This window comes from Manis javanica, chromosome 8, assembly GCF_040802235.1.
Source record: "Manis javanica isolate MJ-LG chromosome 8, MJ_LKY, whole genome shotgun sequence".
NCBI lineage: Eukaryota > Metazoa > Chordata > Mammalia > Pholidota > Manidae > Manis > Manis javanica.
This window is the reverse complement of record NC_133163.1, coordinates 5,238,353-5,257,131: the sequence shown is the minus strand read 5'-3', so window position 1 is coordinate 5,257,131 and position 18,779 is coordinate 5,238,353. Positions and strand designations below refer to the sequence as shown.

The window sequence follows — 18,779 nt, the reverse complement described above, 5'->3', positions numbered from 1 at the left end:
ACACGATGTGCCCCTGGCGCGGTGCCCAGCGCCTCCGCCGGAGTTGCTGATGTAAGCCCTGACCAGCAGCCCTGACGCACTTCCCGACCCACTTTCCGGTGACCCAGATGTGCGCTGCCACTCTCCTGGCCTCACGGCCTCTTATTTGGCACACTTGCTCAGAGTTCAGTAGATGAGTTTGTCGAATTCTTCGTGCTCTCCTTGCCTTGCCTAAGGCAGCCATCATCAGCTACCGAGCACGCCCTCACCCTCCTGTCCGCATGCCCGCCCACCGTAAAGACATCCACAAACATGGACATATCTAGAAGGGGGAGGGCGGGGAGGGGAGCAGGAGGGTGCAGGGGCACGGACGCACACACGCACAATCCAAAGGCTACAGCCGATGCGACGTGAACAGCACGCTGGTCGCAGGACTATAGCTGCTCACAAGCTGGACTGCTGAGGAGGTGGCACTGCAGGCGGAAGGATCCGGCGTCCAGAGGTGGAGCTTGGGGGTGAAGACCTGCCAGATGGAGGGAAAGGCAGGGAGGACAAGACGTATCTGGGTCACAACAGAAAATCCAGTGAGGCTGCAAGAGTGCCATCATGCCTGGGAGAAGCAGGACCGCCGGAAGGCTTTCCAGCAGAGGAGACAGGAGCCAAGGGGCGGGCCTAGAACAGCCAATGACCAGGGCTCACGGGTGATGGCACTCAACCAGGTCAGGAGCAGAAAAAGAGCCGAACACCTGCTTGGACTCAGGTGGCTGGACTAAGTCAGCTCCAGGGTCTCTTTTGACTCTGATTCTCTAACCCCACCAAGTCAGTGAATTCTAATCCCATCTCCTCCCCCTGAGAAGAGGGTCCATGAAGAGCACCTGGCACTGGGGGGCTCGTTCACTTCTGAAGCCTGGGAACCCAGCAGGGTGACTGTCACATGGGGGCACCTGGTCTTCAGACAACTGAATTCATTGCTTGTCTTCTGTATAGTTCCCTGGGGAAAATAGACCGATGCCAACACAAGCTGGTAAGGAATAAAGCAATGCCCACGGCTATGGGAACTCGGTGAGTGACTCCCAGGGACCGTTTCAGAGATGGAGAAGGCCAATGACATGTGCTGGAAAATGGTAAGTGCTGATAAATTAAGGAGTTTACTGTTTAACTATGAGGAAGGAGGGAAGTAGGAATTAGGTAAGATGCTTAAAAAACAGCTAACTTTACTACTATTAGGTTTTTGAAGAGAAAGCTTCCAGCTACAATTTTTCCTTCTGGTAGGGAAATGTTACAGTTGGCTAAAAGTATCCAAAAGATTGGATACAGATGAGAAATGAGGGGGAAAAAAAGACCAAATTCAAAATAGATGATTTGCCTTCTAAAAGCTTTTCTTCATTTCTACTTTTTTTTAATTTTAAAATACATGTTTATTTATACGCCTGTGCCCACAGCAGCATTAGTCACAACTGCCAAAATGTGGAAGCAACCCAAGTGTCACTGAAGGGTGACTGAGTATGTAAAATGTGATGTATTCATTTAATAGCCTATTATACAGCCGTAGAAAGGAAGGGGATTATGACATATATTATAGCTTGGATGAATACTTGTAAGTGAAAGAAGCCAGTCACAAAAGAACAAATAGTACATGATTTACACATACAAGTAAGGTCCCTGGAGGAGTTAGATTCAGAGAGCAAAAGGTGAGTGGCAGGTGCCAGGTGCTGGGGATGGGGATGGGGAGTTAGTGTTCAACAGTACACTTTGAGTTTTGCAAGATGAAGAGGGTCTGGAGGCGGATGGTGGTGACGGCTGGACCACAGTGTGGATGCACTTAATGCTACTCAACTGAACACTTGAAAATGGTTAAGAGGATAAATTTAATGTTCTCTGTCTCTTACCATAGTAAATAAAAACAAACAAAAACGTGCTAACTACATACAAAGTAAAAACCCAACAACTGCCCCAAATCCTAGTTCCCAGAAGCAAACTACATTATTTTGACATTTTTACTTTCCAATTTTTTCCATACCTATCCCCTCAAAAAAGTTGAGATTATACAATATACATGAATGGTCTACATTTTTGTTTATCATAGCATTTTTTCAGATTATTAAAACCATTTATAAAACTATTACTTACAAAATGTACAGTTTTATAATATTCCATGGATTCCGTATGGGTGGACCATACAACTACCAAGAGAAAACACTCCAGACACACAGAAGAGTAACTCTCCCTTTGATGTCCTACCCCCTCTGTCCCACTGCCTGGTCCTCTTGTTCCTCGAGGGAGCTACTTACAGACTGACTGGTGTCAGCACGTTGAGAATGAACCCCTACAAGGTACTAACACCCCAGGACAATGGATTACAGAAGAAGCCCAGTGGGGTGACAGCTTCACTGAGCAGACAAGTGACCGATTCTCTTAGCCTGAGCCATCAAGGCCAGGTCTGGGGTTAAGAAGAGGGGCTGTCTTCTCTTGAGGATTTATCTTTTCATTAGGGAAGAGAAGCCTCTCTAATAACACACATTTTCCTTAACATTTCATTGGCCAGAATTGGGTCACATTCTCTCCAACTCCTTCTCAAATCAATCACTAGCTAAAGGAAATGACTGCTTTGGTTGTTCAGCCAATCATGATTTATCTCTGAAGCTAAGGTAGTTTCACCCAGACCCCCACCAAAGGATCAGATTTCTAGTTGTCACCTAACAAGAAAAAATTGGATCTTGTAGGGCGGGGGCTCTGTGAGCAGGGAGAAGAGTAGTGGTTAGCTAAGGAACAAAGTCAGTGCCATAGGGACGCCCACACATCTTACTGAACAAATGCACACACGTTATCCGTGTGGCATGCAGTAATGCATTCAGCCATTCCTCTCAGTTGTTTCTAGATGATATTTATGACATATAATGCCAGTTTATACAAGGCCTAGATGAGAGTTAGCTACTTATATAGAGCTGGCAGGATAATATGTTAGATGTCAATCAAGACATCTCATCTCAATAGGTTTGTACAACGGATACAGGTCCTTAAATGAGGGTTTACACTCGGTACATTAGGTATGTAATATCTAAGTTACTAAATCTGGATCCTAAAAAATGACAGTTTGAATACAGGATGGGGAAATGTGATTTAAAGCTATTTAAATGTGATTTTATGTGTGAAAGCAAACAGTTGCTAATTTGCAACTCTGAACACCCAAGAGGCAAGTTTTGATGCAACTCGACACCATGCACTCGCCACTGGACTTGGCTCCCTGCTTCAGGCTGAAGCCAGAAGTGGACTGGTTCTAGTCTCTCATCCACTAGAATCCAATAGTTTGAAAGGAAAAAAAAAGCAGGGGTATGTGTGTGGGAAGAACAGTGGCCAAGGGAATTTCCTGGCCAATGGCTGGAAGAGACGTGTGTGAGCAGATCTATAAAACACCTCTGTTTCTCCCCCCACCGGCCACAGAAAGAGCACTGTTCCCGCTAACTGTTGGATGAACATATCAATCAATAAGGCATTTATTTCAACAGGAAATGTCCTTTTCATATGGACTCCCTCTCTGTTACAGTGGTTGTTTTGACAGGATTTTACTTGTAATACCGTTTGCTTTGAAAGGGCTGGATGAAAGACTGTCAGCTGCAATCTGAGCAGTTCAACATAAGATGATTTTTCCAAAGCACAGTCTATACTTAAAGGATTTCCTCTTTTGAATATGCTTTTGAATAATAATTAGAAATACACATCACTTTCATGTAGTTCGGGGCAAGCAATAGTCCTTATTTTCTTCACATTAAGAACTATTTTCAAAACTGGTATTTTTTGTCATTTAAGTCAATTTTCTAGAATAATGTCTAATTGCCAGACATTAATTTGCTTGAAAATGTGGAAATTCATATTGCTCAAGAAATCTCAAGGAGAAGTAAGCTAAAATTCAGAGTTCCCAGAGTTTGATTACTTTAGAACTCCACAACATGGCTTAGGTCAATGACGCATTTTCCTGTCCTCCTCTAAAGTAAATGACCATTTATTTATTTAACACTTGGTATGTCCCAGGCCCTGAGGGCTCAGCAGCACAGAGAGCTATAAAAAGGAGAAGAGACATCCTGCCATCCAAAAGCTCTCCGCCCAAGAACTATCTACACACAGTTCAAGGACGGCCTAGTGGTGGCTGGAACGCACATGCCGCGGGGAAACAGGAGGCCAGGGGAGGGGCTCCTTCTGACCAGAGAGCCTGGGCACGCCTTGAGGCAGGGCCTGAGCTGGGAAGAGAGGATGGTGGGCAGGAAGAAGGCGTTCCTGAATGCATGCAGTTTGCTTGCCCCAAACTACAGGACAGTGATGTGTTATTTCTAGTGGGAGGATGAGCAAAGGCGATGAGGGGGCATTTTCACCAGCAATGAAACTTCTGTGAGCCTGGATGGGGGTGGCCAGGGTGGTGCAGGAGGGAGAGAGAAAAATAGTAACATGAGCAAATTTATTTAGCACCTACTACAAGCCAGGAGCATTGTACATATTATTCAAACTTACCAACAACCTTATGGTCAATATTCTTATTTTACAGATAAAGAAACTGGCACAGAGAGGTTAAGAAACTCACCTACCTATAAATGGTGGAACAAATATTCAAATCCAGGTCTGTCTGATTTCAAAGTTCCTACTGTTTCCTGCTCTGCCATGCTGCCTTAAAGCCCAGCAAGGAGTCTGGATTCTATCCTACGGCAGCAGGGGTGGACGAGGACCCTGGAGGTAGCACCACCAGATGCTTCTGCTCAGATGGGCCCACGTGTCCTGTGCTGGGCTGGCCCTGGCTCCCTCTGGATACAAGAGGCAAACGAGACACTGTCTTTGCCCTCAAAGAATGTGCCATTTTGTGGGGAAGCATAAATGTTAACAGCCACGTTCCCTACAGCGTGAGAACAATGACAGCAGTTGGGCAGTGCTGTGGAGGTACTTTTCTACAGAAAGCTTCCTAGGGACGTCATCTGAGCTGTTCTGGAAGACAAGTAATGTTGAAGGAGCTGGGAAAGGACCCCGCAGGCAGAGGGAGAGGACCTGTCTGAAAACAAAGACATGAACTCTCCTGGTACATAGGTCTGGAAGTAGCAGGACCGGTAGAAAATGAGGCCAGAAGGTTCAGGAATGACTTGCTGAGGAACTGGTCAATTGTGAGGCCCAGAAGCCCCCGAAGTTTGAGTGATGTGATATCATTTGCATGTTAGAGAAATTCAGGAGAGGCTTGGGGAAGGAGGATTGGAGGCAGGCAGTGGCAGGAACAGGGACAAGTTGCTTTTGAACACTTAGGAGGTAAATTCATCAGGACCCAATGGCTACAGGCAGGGGATTAGGGAGTGAGAGGGGTCAGGAGGGTTTCCAGGTTTGGTCCTGGGCAACTGGGTGTCACGGGTGAGAGAGAAACTGCTAGAGGGGACGCAGGCTGAAGGGCAGGAGGGCTGGGCCTGAGCAGCTGGCATTTGAGGGAACGAATTCTGATTTCTCCATTTTCTTCAAGTGGGAGGCAATGGAATTGGGGGATGGGCAGATGGACGCAAGCATCCCTTAAGGAAATTACTTCCGGAAAGTAATTTAGAGAATTTGCTGAGTGAAGTGGCAGAGGAGGTTTGAGTTAGGACGAGTAAAAAGAATGATCAAGTGACATTAAATACTCAGCTGATGCTAGAGACCCCAAACAGTTTGCGGCAAAGATCGACATACACGCGTGGGGTTCCTCCAGAGATCCTGGACTTTGCCAGAGACGAAGCTGGGTTGATCTAGGGTGAGGTTTCATAAGACATGCAGTATAGGAGGCCGAGGACACCAGCAATCCACCGTGGGTCAGCAGTCTGTGAAGGAAAGGCGGAGAGATTAGCAAAGTCAGGGTCTGAGGCTGGATGACGGGAGCGAAGGGCGAGCTGGAGGGGAGGAGACTGGGTGCTCAGGGTTCCGGACGTGGCACTGCTCTTAGGAGGCTGTGGTGACTCTGGTCAGGGCTGGGATGCCTTAAGTTCGAGAAGATTATATATTAAGCACAGGTCTTCTATGAATGTGGGGGAGGGCTAGGAGATGATACAGCAGCACTGGGGACAGCATTAGTCTCAAACCGTGTCAGCGTCAGCATCGCCTCCAGTGTGATTGGGTCAGAGAACCATGAGAAGAGTCAGGCATCCCACAATTGTGCTCCCACAGTAAGGATGATGCCATTTAAGCAAAATAGCACAAGGACATTCCCAATCCGTTCCTCAGGTAGTAAATAAGACCCCACGGTTTAGAATAGGCCTTCCTCCCCACCCCCAGTCTTTAAGTCCCAAGTTCAAAACATGACCTAAGGGAACAAACACTGTGCCCTAAAGAGGGCATGGGGTCAGGGGCAACTCTGCCCTGGAGTGTGGTTCACCGCACCATGGACAGGACACAGATGGGCTCCCTCTTCCCCGGCTCCCATCTCGGGGCTGCTGTTTCCAAGTGGCAGCTGTTGAGCCACTGTGACAATGCCCTGGCCAAGTCTTCTCAGGTTGAGCCTCTCCAGGCAAAGCCCCTCTGTGTCACAAGGGGAACAGTGACAGGAGGACACCAGCAGCTGGGTGGGAGACGGAGATGCACTTCCCGAGGGAGCGCCAACAGTTGGGAAGCTGAGCTCTGACTGACATAGAAAACACAAAAGTTGTTTATTCTACTTTTAATAGACAGTAATCCACTTAGTTCAGAGAGACGAAAAAGTTACCACTGACATGGCAAGTCTCTTCAAAAAAAAAAAAAAGAAAGAAAATAATCTGACTGGTAAATAAATTCTCATCTTTCACTAAGAAACCAAGTGAGCACTGGACAGTGTCTATCAGCATTAACCCTAAGGCCAGCAGTGCCTGAAAGTGGGACACAGCACAGAGGCGGAGATGTGGGTGGCAGTAGCTGCTTCATCTCGGAAGGAGCAAGGCAAGAGGGAACTCTAACCAGGCCCTGGGAACACACATGCCTTACATACCCAGGTGGGGCATTTCACTCTTACAGCTTACTCTAGTAACCCCCAAGACTGACATTATTAGGGCAGCTTGTGAGCTGAGGCAATGAAGAGTTTAGGGGTTATGAGCCTTTGCTGATGTTACACGGACAATAAATGGCACCAGGGCCTGAGCCCATTTCGACGACTCCAGTCTGTTCTTCCCACTCATGGGCTTTGCAGCAACTTTGAAGGCCTGGTATGCCAAAATGGTTTCTGCTATTAACCTCCCAGTTCAAGTGGGAACTTTGAACAAGCAATCGCTCATAAAAAGCAAACAAACAAAAAGTAAGCCATGATGACAGGAGAGTAAAGATGGCGGTGTGAGAGGTGAGACAGTGAACTCCTCCCAAAACCATATATAATACAAAAATATAGTTAATACAACTAATCCTAAAAGAGCAACAGGAAAGAAGGCTGCACCAGACTGCATACACCTGGAGAACAGAGCCGACCTCACGAAAGAGGGTAACGTACCAAAGCCTTGATCCGGTGGTGAGACAGGGACCATGGGCTTAGACAGAATAGGGTGAGGGCCTCCAGAAAAAGCAAAGCAGGATATTTACAGTCAGAGCAATGTGACTACATACAAGGAAACCCCCTACCAACACTCTGTGTTAAACATTAAGCTCTAGAGTCATTCTTCAATGAGATCAAGTTGATACTCCCCAGATAAAGCAAAGTAGCCCATGTTTTTATTATGCTAATTGTTTATAATCATGTGTAAGATTCACTTTAGCATGCTAAAAGGGATTTAATATCTCATCAAGGACAAACATCCTAAGGCCACTTTTAACAAGTCCAGACCCAAAACCTTTTTATCAGTTCCCCAAAATCCTCTAGACAATGCCTATAAATCCCCTAGACAACGCACCACCCTGGGCTCTCTTGTCCCCTCCTGGCGTGAGCCAGGAGCTCTTCCCTCTCACTTTATTTCTAAATAAAAGCCTCCACCCTGGCTCTCCTACCTTCGGTGTTTGCTAAGTTGATTCTTCGACTCTGCAAACAAGAACCCAGGCATCAGCAGAACCCAAACCCTTCCCCAACCCCAGCTCACCAGCAGGAGGAAAAGAAACGGAGCAGGGAGAGGGTGGAAGCCTATGACTGCTGAACATCCAGTCCTACAGACCTGCTTTGGGAGCACAAATCTACATTGCATGGTGCTCTGGAGATTAGTGGGGTTGGAAAGCTAACACAGGCGGAATACCTGGAGAGACTGAGATTCCAGCCATTTGTGGAGGACAGGGACCCACATCCGGCTGCTCTGGGACAAAGGAAAGGTGGGCGGTCTAAGAGGCTTCCTAGCAAGAGGGCTGCTGAAGAGGCAGGGATTGCACAGAACTTGCTGCTCAGGAGGAGGGATAGGTGGACAAGATTGTCTGGACATGCTCTGCCCAGCAGGTTGGGAAATCTCAGGAGCTACAGGCACTCCATCCCCCTGGCTGGCTACCCAGCTCTGAGGCCCCCCACTGTGATATGCAGCCTGCTGCGTCTTCCTCCTGGCCTGCTGGCACTGGCTCTCAAACCGGCAGGCCCTGCCCTGGGGTCAGGCCAGCCAAAGGGAGGCCCCACCTATGGCAGCTACAAATGCAAAGCACAGAGGCTTACACCTGTGTGCTCAGCCCAATGGTTCTGACAGTGGAGACAGGCGCTGCAGCTGGGAAGCAGGAAAAAGCTCTTTGCTCCCGCAGGCACCAGCGCCGCTCCCCTGTGACCCCCGACATCACTCCAGCAGCTGAGCAGCTCCAGAGACTAGAGCTTCTGGGCACTAGAGGGCGCCACATACAAATATGAAACTTCAAAGGAACCTGCTTCAAACCAAAATCTCACAAACACCAGAGAAAGGACCAAGTGAAACTGAACTCATCAATCTTCCTGAAAGAGAGTTCAAAATAAAAATCATAAACATGCTCATGAAGGTACAAAAAATATTCAAGAACTCAGGGACGAATTTAGGACAGAGATTCAATCATTAAGAAATTCCGTATCTGAAATGAAACATACAATCGAGGGATTTAAAAGCAGATTAGATGTAGTAGAAGAGACAGTAAATGGAATAGAAATTACACAAGAGGAATACAAAGAAACTGAGGCACAGAGAAAAAAAAGGATCTATAGGAATGAAAGAATATTGAGAGAACTGTGTGACCAATCCAAACAGAACAATATTTGCATTATAGGGGTACCAGAAGAGGAGGAGAGAAAAAAAGGGATAGAAAGTGTCTTTGAGGAGGTAATTGCTGAAAACTTCCCAAATCTGGGGAAGGAGATAGTCTCTCAGGCCATGGAGGTGCACAGATCTCCCAACACAAGGGACCCAAAGAAAACACCACCAAGACATATCATTATTAAAATGGCAAAGATAAAGGATAAGGACAGACTATTAAAAGTAGTTAGAGAGAGAAAAAATATCACATACAAAGGAAAATCCATCATGCTATCATCAGACTTCTCAATAGAAACCTTACAGGCCAGAAGGGAGTGGCATGATATATTCAATGCAATGAAACATACAGGCCTCAAACCAAGAATACTCTACCTGGCAATATTATCATTTAAATTTGAAGGAGGGATTATACAATTTCCAGATAAGTAAAAGCTGAGAGGATTTACCTCCCAAAAACCACTTCTACAGTGTATTTTGGAGGGACTGCTCTAGATGGACGTGTTCCTAAGGCTAACTAGCTGTCACCAGAAGAAATAAAACCACAGTAAAGAAAGTAGAACAATTAATTACTAAGCAGATGCAAAATCAAATCAACTACCCCCAAAGTCAGTCAAGGGATAGACAAAGAGTATAGAATATGATACCTAATATATAAAGAATGGAGGAGGAAGAAAAAGGAGAAAAAAAAAGAATCATTAAGTTTTGTTTGTAATAGCATACTAAGTGACTTAAATTAGATTGTTAGATAGTAAGGGAATTACCCCTGAACCTTTGGTAACCACGAATCTAAAGCCTGAAATGGCAATAAGTACATATCTATCAATAATCACCCTAAATGCAAATGGTCTGAATGCACCAATCAAAAGACATAGAGTTACTGAATTGATAAAAAAACAAGACCCATTTATATGCTGCCTACAAGAGACTCACTGCCTACAAGAGACATACACAGACTGAAAGTAAAGGGATGGAAAAGATATTTCATGCAACTAATAGGGAGAAAAAAGCAAGAGTTGCAGTACTTGATTCAGACAAAACAGACGTCAAAACAAAGAAAGTAACAAGAAATAAAGAAGGACATTATATAATGATAAAGGGGTCAATCCAACAAGAGGCTATAACGAATATAAATATCTATGCACCCAACACAGGAGCACCAGCATATGTGAAACAAACAGTAACAGAATTAAAGGGGGAAATAGAATGCAATGCATTTATTTTTAAGAGACTTCAACACACCACTCACTCTAAATGACAGATCAACAAACAGAAAATTAGTAAGGAGACAGAGGCACTGAACAATGTATTAGAACAGATGGGCCTAACACACATCTACAGAACACCCCACCCAAAAGCAACAGAATACACATTTTTCTCAACTGCACATGGAACATTTTCAAGAATAGATCATATACTAGGCCACAAAAAGAGCCTCAGTGATTCAAAAACATTGAAATTGTACCAACTAGCTTCTCAGACCACAAAGGTATGAAACTATAAATAAATTACACAAAGAAAACAAAAAAGCCCACAAAAAAATGGAGGTTTAATAACACGCTCCTAAATAATCAATGGATCAGTGACCAAATAAAAACAGAGATCAAACAACATATGGAGACAAATGACAACAATAATTCAACACTGCAAAAATCTGTGGGACACAGCAAAGGCCATGCTAAGAGGGAAGTATATTGCAATGCAGGCTTACCTCAGGAAAGAAGAATAATCCCATATGATCAGTATAAACTCACAATTCAAGAAACTAGAAAAAGAAGAACAAACAAGGCCCAAAGTCAGTAAAAAGAGGGACATAATAAAGATTAGAGCAGAAATAAATAAAATTGAGAAGAATAAAACAACAGAAAGAATCAATGTAACCAAGAGCTGGTTCTTCGAGAAAGTAAACAAAATAGATAAATCCATAGCCAGACTTATCAAGAAAAAAGAGCATCTACACACATAAACAGAATCAGAAATGAGAAAGGAAAAATCACTACGGCACCACAGAAATACAAAGAATTATGCGAGAATACTATGAAAAATTATAAGCTAACAAACTGGATAACCTAGAAGAAATGGATAACTTTCTAGAAAAATACAACCTTCCAAGGCTGACCCAGAAAGAAACAGAAAATCTGAACAGACCAATTAACAGCAACAAAGTGGAACTGGTAATCCACAAACTATCTAAAAACAAAATTCCTGGACTAGATAGCTTCACCACTGAATTTTATCAAACATTTAGTGAAGACCTAATACACATCTTCCTTAAAGTTTTCCAAAAAGTAGAAGAGGAGGGAATATTCCCAAACTTATTCTATGAAGCCAGCATCACTCTAATACCAAAACCAGGCAAAGGCACCACAAAAAAAGAAAGTTACAGACCAATATCCCTGATGAACAAAGATGCAAAAATAATCAACAAAATTTTAGCACCAAATTCAAAATACATCGAAAAGATCATCCATCATGATCAAGTAGGATTTATTACAGGGATGCAAGGATGGTACATTCAAAAATCCATCAACATCATCTACCACATCAACAAAATGAAGGACAAAAACCACATGATCATCTCCATAGATGCTGAAAAAGCATTTGACAAAAGTCAACATCCATTCAGGATAAAAACTCTCAACAAAAGGGGTATAGAGGGCAAGTACCTCAGCATCATAAAGGCCATATATGACAAACCCACAGCCAACATCGTACTTAACAGCGAGAAGCTGAAAGCTTTTCCTTTAAGATTGGGAACAAGACAAGAATGCCCACTCTCCCCACTTTTATTCAACATAGTTCTGGAGGTCCTCACCACGGCAATTAAACAACACAAAGAAACAAAAGGCATCCATATTGGCAAGGAAGAAGTTAAACTGTCCCTGTTTGCAGATGATATATTGTACATAAAAAAACCCTAAAGAATCCACTCTAAAACTACTAGATCTAATATAAGAATTCAGCAAAGTTGCAGGATACAAAATTAATACACAGAAATCTGTTGCATTCCTATATACTAATGATGAACGAGCAGAAAGAGAAATCAGGAAAACAATTCCATTCACAATTGCATCAAAAAGAATAAAATACCTAGGAATAAACCTAACCAAAGAAGTGAAAGACCTATACCCTGAAAACTACAAGACACTCATGAGAGAAATTAAAGAAGATACCAATAAATAGACACATCCCATGCTCATGATAGGAAGAATTAATATTTTCAAAATGGCCATCCTGACTATAGCAATCTACAGATTCAATGCAATCCCTATCAAAATACCAACAGCATTCTTCAACGAACTAGAGCAAATAGTTCAAAATCCATATGGAACCACAAAAGACCCCGAATAGCCAAAGCAATCCTGAGAAGGAAAAAAAAGTGAAGGGATTATGCTCCTCGACTTCAAGCTCTACTACAAAGCCACAGTAATCACAACAATTTGGTACTGGCACAAGAACAGATTCACAGACCAATGGAACAGACAAGAAAGCCCAGATATAAACCCAAGCATATATGGTCAATTAATGAACAATGAAGGAACCATGGACATACAATGGAGAAATGACAGCATCTACAACAATGGGTATTGGCAAAATTGGACAGCTACATGCAAGAGAATGAAGATGGATTATTGTCTAACCCCATACACAAAAGTAAACTAAAAATGGATCAAAGACCTGAATTGAAGTCATGAAACCACAAAACTCTTAGAAGAAAACATAGGCAAAAATCTCTTGAATATAAACATGAGCAACTTTTTCCTGAACGCATCTCCTTGGGCAAGGAAAACAAAAGCAAAAATGAACAAATAGGTCTACATCAAGCTAAAAAGTACAGCAAAGGACACCATCAGCAGAACAAAAAGGCATCCTAAATATGGAAGAATATACTTGTAAATGACATATTCGACAAGGGGTTAACATCCAAAATATGTAAAGAACTCACATAACCCATTTAAAAAAAGGACAGAAGATATGAATAGACTCTTCTCCAAAGAAGAAATTCAGATGGCCAACAGGCACATGAAAAGATGTTCCACATCACTAATTATCAGGGAAATGCAAATTAAAACCACAATGAGATATCACCTCACACCAGTTAGGATGGCCAAACATAGAAAAGACTAGGAACACCAAATGCTGGTGATGCGGAGAAAGGGGAACCGTCCTACACTGCTGGTGGGAATGTAAAGTAGTTCAACCATTGTGGAAAGCAATATAGAGGTTCCTCAAAAAACTAAAAGTAGAAATACCATTTGACCTGGGAATTCCACTCCTTGGAATTTACCCAAAGAAAACAACTTCTCAGTCGAAAAGACATTTGCACTCCTATGTTTATTGCAGCACTGTTTACAACAGCCAAGATTGGGAGGCAACCTAAGTGTCCATCGGTAGATGAATGGGTAAAGAAGATGTGGTACATATACACAATGCAATACTATTCAGCCATAAAAAAGAAACAAATCCTACCATTTGCAAGAACATGGATTGAGCTAGAAGGTATTATGCTCAGTGAAATAAGTCAGGCAGAGAAAGACAAATACCAAATGATTTCCCTCATTTGTGGAGTATAACAACAAAGCAAAATTGAAGGAACAAAATAGCAGCAGACTCACAGACTCCAAGAAGGGACTAGTGGATACCAAAGGGGAGGGGTGGGGTAGGGAAGTGGGGAGGGAGGGAAAAGGGGATTGTGGGGTATTATGATTGGTACGCATGGTGTGTGTGGGGTGACGGGGAAGGCAGTGTAGCTCAGAGAAGACAAATAGGGACTTTGTGGCATCTTACTACACTGATGGACAGTGACTGCAATGGGGTGTGGGGGGGACTTGATAAGGGTGAATGTAATAACCACATTGTTTTTCTTGTGAAACCTTCGAAAGAATGTATATCAATGATACCTTAATAAAATAAAACACCCACAATGATTATGAAAGAGCCCTAACCTACTATTAAATACACCGACTGCATAAAAATACAAAAAAAAAAAGTAGGCCATGGTGTTAGTAACCAAGTCCTGAGCAAACCTCATCCGTCCTCAGTAGCAGTTTCAGTGGATTCGTTAATTTGATGAATAAATAGTTAATTTGATGAATTTCCAGGGCTAAAAGTAGTAGCTCTTTTGTACTGGCTGCTATGGGCTTGTCCCAAATATTTTCAAATATTCACCTGATTTATTTTTTCTCTCTTTTCACATAGAAATTAACATTAAAAAAAAAAATCCAAAAAACAACTTTGCTTCCCAGTCCTGAATTGGGTACTTTCTCATCTGTTCAACCGCCCAGTCCCAGCCAACTTGTCCCTTCCTTGGAAAGGCCTGTATCTGACGGGCCTGGGCTAGGCCCTGTCCCTGACTGCCCTGACCCTAGGTCGTCCCACAGACAGAATGGAGACAAGTACTTGGGAATGATCTGTTCTGGGCCTAGCTTCCCTCTGAACGGCAGGCCCCATTAGGACAGGCACCACCTTGTCTTGTTTACAGCTTTGTTCAACAAAGGCAAATGTGTAGAGGGGCTTGTCCAACCCCCAGACCACTCCTCTTTAACCAACAGAAAGTCTGTGTCAGAGAGGCTATGTGTTTCCAGCCACCCACAGAGGATGCATCACTCCCCAGTCCTAGGGGGCTTTTCCCACTCCGTATCAGCCTGCCTCACACACACAAATACTGAAATAAATCAACTTCCTTTATTCTGGCACTACAGTAAGCATGCAGTGAAACAAGCATGGCTCTGAAAGTTACCATGGATTGAAAGAGAATTTTCTACTCATTCTGTTTGAGAGCGCATGCTCCATTTGTTTGGATGGGCAGATGGTAGGAACAGAACCAAAAAGCTGATTTAGCTTCTTTGGAGGGACATTCTACTAGCAAAGTAGAGAAAAACGAGGCTAATTTATTACTAAAGATTTCAAATTTCCTTAGAATTATGGCCAATAACAGTTTCATTATGAAATAAACCACTTAACCTCAGAAAAAGAATATGGCTAAGACCTTATAAAGTAAAAGGACATAAAATGCTGCTTAAATGTTAGCTTAATAAACATGTACATGCTTAGGGCTTTTCACCATAATTTAAGTTCAAATCTAATTCATACACCAATGGTGGTGGAGGGGTATCCCTTGAATAGCCCAGATAACAGATTCCACAACCAAGGTTATTATAATTTAGATGATTAAGAAAACATGTACATACCAATCGTGTTTCATTTAACTTGTATTCATCCAAACTCGGGGTAACTAATTTAGATGCACAAACACAAATTTTCATCCTGATTTTCCTAAATATTTTATTGGAAACTCAGCATGGATCAGAATTGAAACAGGTCCTACCCCGCAAACTTAAGAGGTTTTGCAGCCCAACAAGAGGCAGCATATGCTAGCTCTGGCTGCAGCCCCTTCACTTTCTTGCAATATGACCTTGAGTGTTTCTTTCAGATGACTTCTTACTGCAACTGATGCAGAGCCACCCACTGCCTACTTGAAGAGACTTCAGAAGAACTAGACACCAGAACTAACCAAAAAGCCAATTTCAAGTGGAAGCCAAATTAATTTGTGGTAAGAGACATTATTTAGCTTTGTGAATTCATTACTAGAATCATTCCCAATCTGTTCAAAATAGAAATAGGGTAAAATTAGATTTAACAGCCTCCTTATAATCAATAAGAAGATACTCTCTGAACAAGTCAGGAAAAGAGGGGTACCAGGCATCTTTTAACTAACATACTTCATCCTCCTGCTCACTCCCTGCCTTCACCCTCTCCACACCTATCCCTTCATAAACCACATGTTCTTCAAAATCAAGTTTGAGCATTTAATGGAGGTTTCAGGAAAGAATCCACTAGGAATGAGGGAGGTAAGGACACATCAAGAGGTGTGGCTAACAGTTCACATATTTGTCTGGCTGCTGTCCTGAATCAGGTGGCCAAAATACACCTCATTCCTTGCAGGATATATGTCACCATATCTCCCCAGCCATTAGTGAGCTCTGATTTCTCAGAGTCTAGAAAGCTTTGCACAATTCTTGTGATTCTTCCAATATTCCACCTTCTTCTATAGCCATTGACACTGATTTCTGCAGAGGACTGGAAGCTTTGTACAAAGTTGGAGCTTTTGAGGCACCTGAAATGGTCAAGCACTCTCACACCAACTCCTATCACGGTGCTTTCATTTTTTGATGAACCAAAAAGCAAACGATCATTCCCTGTACAAGGCACTGAGCTGTGGATGGACACAGCCTTTGCCATACCATGGCTCTGAAACTGCAATTTAACCTGTCCTTTTAAATTGATTTTCACCTTTAGCAGCAAGTACAAGCAAGCTAGAGCTGACACAGCCCAGTGTCTTTGCGCCTCTCATCCTAAGATACTCCACAGCCAAAGAGCAGAAGAGTATTTCCCACCACAGAAAACCGAAGGCCTGCCTTAACAGGTCACCTGCTCTAGGGCAAGAGTTAAAAGCTATTCATGGAACAGGTGCTAGGATAGCACTTAGGAGCATCTTAGTGCTTTGTCACACCTACCGCCTTCCTGACAGTTTTAAACCCTTTGCAGCTTTCTCCACTTGATTGTGAACTTTACAGATCTATGACTCAGAAGCTACGGAGCTAATTAGGTACTTCCCCCATTTCTCTTGAATCCATGGGGAAGTATCAACTACACAGACATTTCCCCATCAATTATTAGAGAGTGAGGAAAGTGAAATTAAGCCACACAAAATTTCCCCCCACAACTCGTTTTCATTGCTAAATATTTATACAGAATTTATAAGCCATGTAAGCCAGAAATTACTTATTTCAACAGATTCTGACTTTGCTGAATTGTGTGGGTGCAGCACTCCAAGGGGAATTACTCGTTTTAAAACGCAGACTCTAACAGAAAGGGATCTAATTTTTTACTTCTTACACTAATAATAGTGTCAAAAATCAAGTCCAATCCCCTTTAGAAATAAGTAGGGACTAAATTAGATTGATCTCACTTTTTAAATCAGAATGCATAAACATTTCTCTAATACGCTCTCAAAGACACTCGCTTGTTTTAAAACGCTGGATCAAAGATAGCGTTTCAGGTCAAAACAATCATGGGCTTCTACTGCAAGAACACTATTTCGAAACACAAGAGTAAACGTTGAGAATACACACGTTCAAGAAATTCACACGGGTGTTAAATCGGCCAATGGGTACAACAAAGACACACCTTCCCAGATTCTTCAGTTTTTCACGGTTTTCGTAAAAATCAGGACTTTATTTTATAGTTCTAAGACAACTGCTGGGTCGACCAAAAGGTGAGCAAGGGCAAAACCACTTCGCCGCGATATCACTAGCTATTCAGGAAGGTTGAACTTGCCGTTAATTCGTGCCAGGAAAAATCTAGGCTCTGTTGCAGGCATAATGGAGAACATGGCGGGAAAGTTGTGTAATTTTCAACGATGAGACAAATGCAGAGCCTGCTGGGCGTAAGGAGCATCTATGAAAGTGAAAAATAGTGAAGACGGTGGTCAAGGGAGACAGTGGCTGGCTGGAGGGCGAAGAAAGGGAAGTTCGGGAGGAAATGGTGGCAAGCCTAGAGTGCCGGGCTTCCCGCCGAGCGGCCGGGTGCCCGCGGTTCTGAGACACGCGGGGAGACAGGCACCTAACGGCTCCATCTCAGGTTTCCGCGGGTCACAAAAAGATAACGGACATCCTCCCAACGGTGGACCCGGGGGCTCCGCACGCCGCTTCCGCTCGCCGCCCCGCCCCGCCCGGCCCACCTGTCCCCTGGCCAGGGCAGCGCGGGACCGTCGCGCTCGCGGCGAGATGCGGGGCCCAGGCCGCCGACGGACGTCTTCCCCCGCTACCGCCCGCCCACCTTTGTTGGCCGGGCCCTCCACACTCACCCCGCCGCCGTCGCCCTCCCGAAGCCAGGCGCCGAGAGCAGACGCTGCCCAACGCGACAAAGGAAACACAGGCGTTTCCCGTCAAAGAGACTTTATTGGGGCGCCGGGCCGCCCCGCGTGCGCTCCCCGGCCTCGACCCCGCGCTCGGCCGGTCCCGCCGTACCCCCGCAGTACCCTCCACCGCGGCGCAGGGGGCCGTGCGGCCGGCTCACCGGCTTCCGAGGCAGCGGCTGCAGCTGCAGCGGCCACGCCCGCTGGCCAGCGCTGCCCAAGCCCGCGGCGACAGGCTTTGCTGCAGCGGCCCCGCGGAGGGCGGGAGCCGCGCTACTCACTACCACTAGAGGCGGTGGCGGCGGGCTGACGTCACGCGCCGCGGCCAGCCAGCGCGCGCGCGCGCGGGGGCCGTCCCGTCGACCCCAATGCGGGAGGAGCTCGGGTGAGCAGGCGGGGCCGCGGCGGCGAACGGGCTGCTCGATTGGCAGAGGAGGAGGGGCGAGCGGGAGAGCGGACCAGTGGGGGCGAGGCGGGGCGGGCCGAGGCTAGCGCGGAAGTCTCGCGAGGCCTGGGCTGAGTGGAGTGTGGCGGCGGCGGCGGCGGCGGCGAGATCTGGGCTCTGGGTGAGGAGTTGGTATTTGTGTGGAAGGAGGCGGAGGCGCAGAAGGCAGGGGGAAGCGGAGTGCCGGCCCGGAGGGCGGGAGGAGGCGCGGCCAGAGCGGGAGGCCGAGGCGGGGCGCCGGGGCGAGCAGCGGACGAGCGCGCGCGGGGCGCACCGAGGCGAGGAGGCGGGGAAGCCCGCCGCC

General features: G+C 45.0%; 1 long non-coding RNA gene across 3 annotated transcripts; it reads right to left on the bottom strand.

Moving 5' to 3' along the window:
- Window positions 1-1,828: 1,828 nt before the first annotated feature.
- LOC140850695 (uncharacterized) lies at window positions 1,829-18,539 on the bottom strand. Of its 3 annotated transcripts, XR_012133671.1 has the most exons (5): window positions 17,980-18,539; window positions 17,301-17,570; window positions 10,822-10,875; window positions 6,352-6,592; window positions 1,829-5,795 (listed from the first exon to the last, which is right to left on the bottom strand). It is a non-coding gene; the product is annotated as an uncharacterized lncRNA (long non-coding RNA). The 3 variants fall into 3 exon arrangements; XR_012133672.1 differs by lacking the exons at window positions 6,352-6,592; window positions 10,822-10,875; XR_012133670.1 differs by lacking the exons at window positions 6,352-6,592; window positions 10,822-10,875 and having other exon boundaries at window positions 17,451-17,570.
- Window positions 18,540-18,779: the final 240 nt, after the last annotated feature.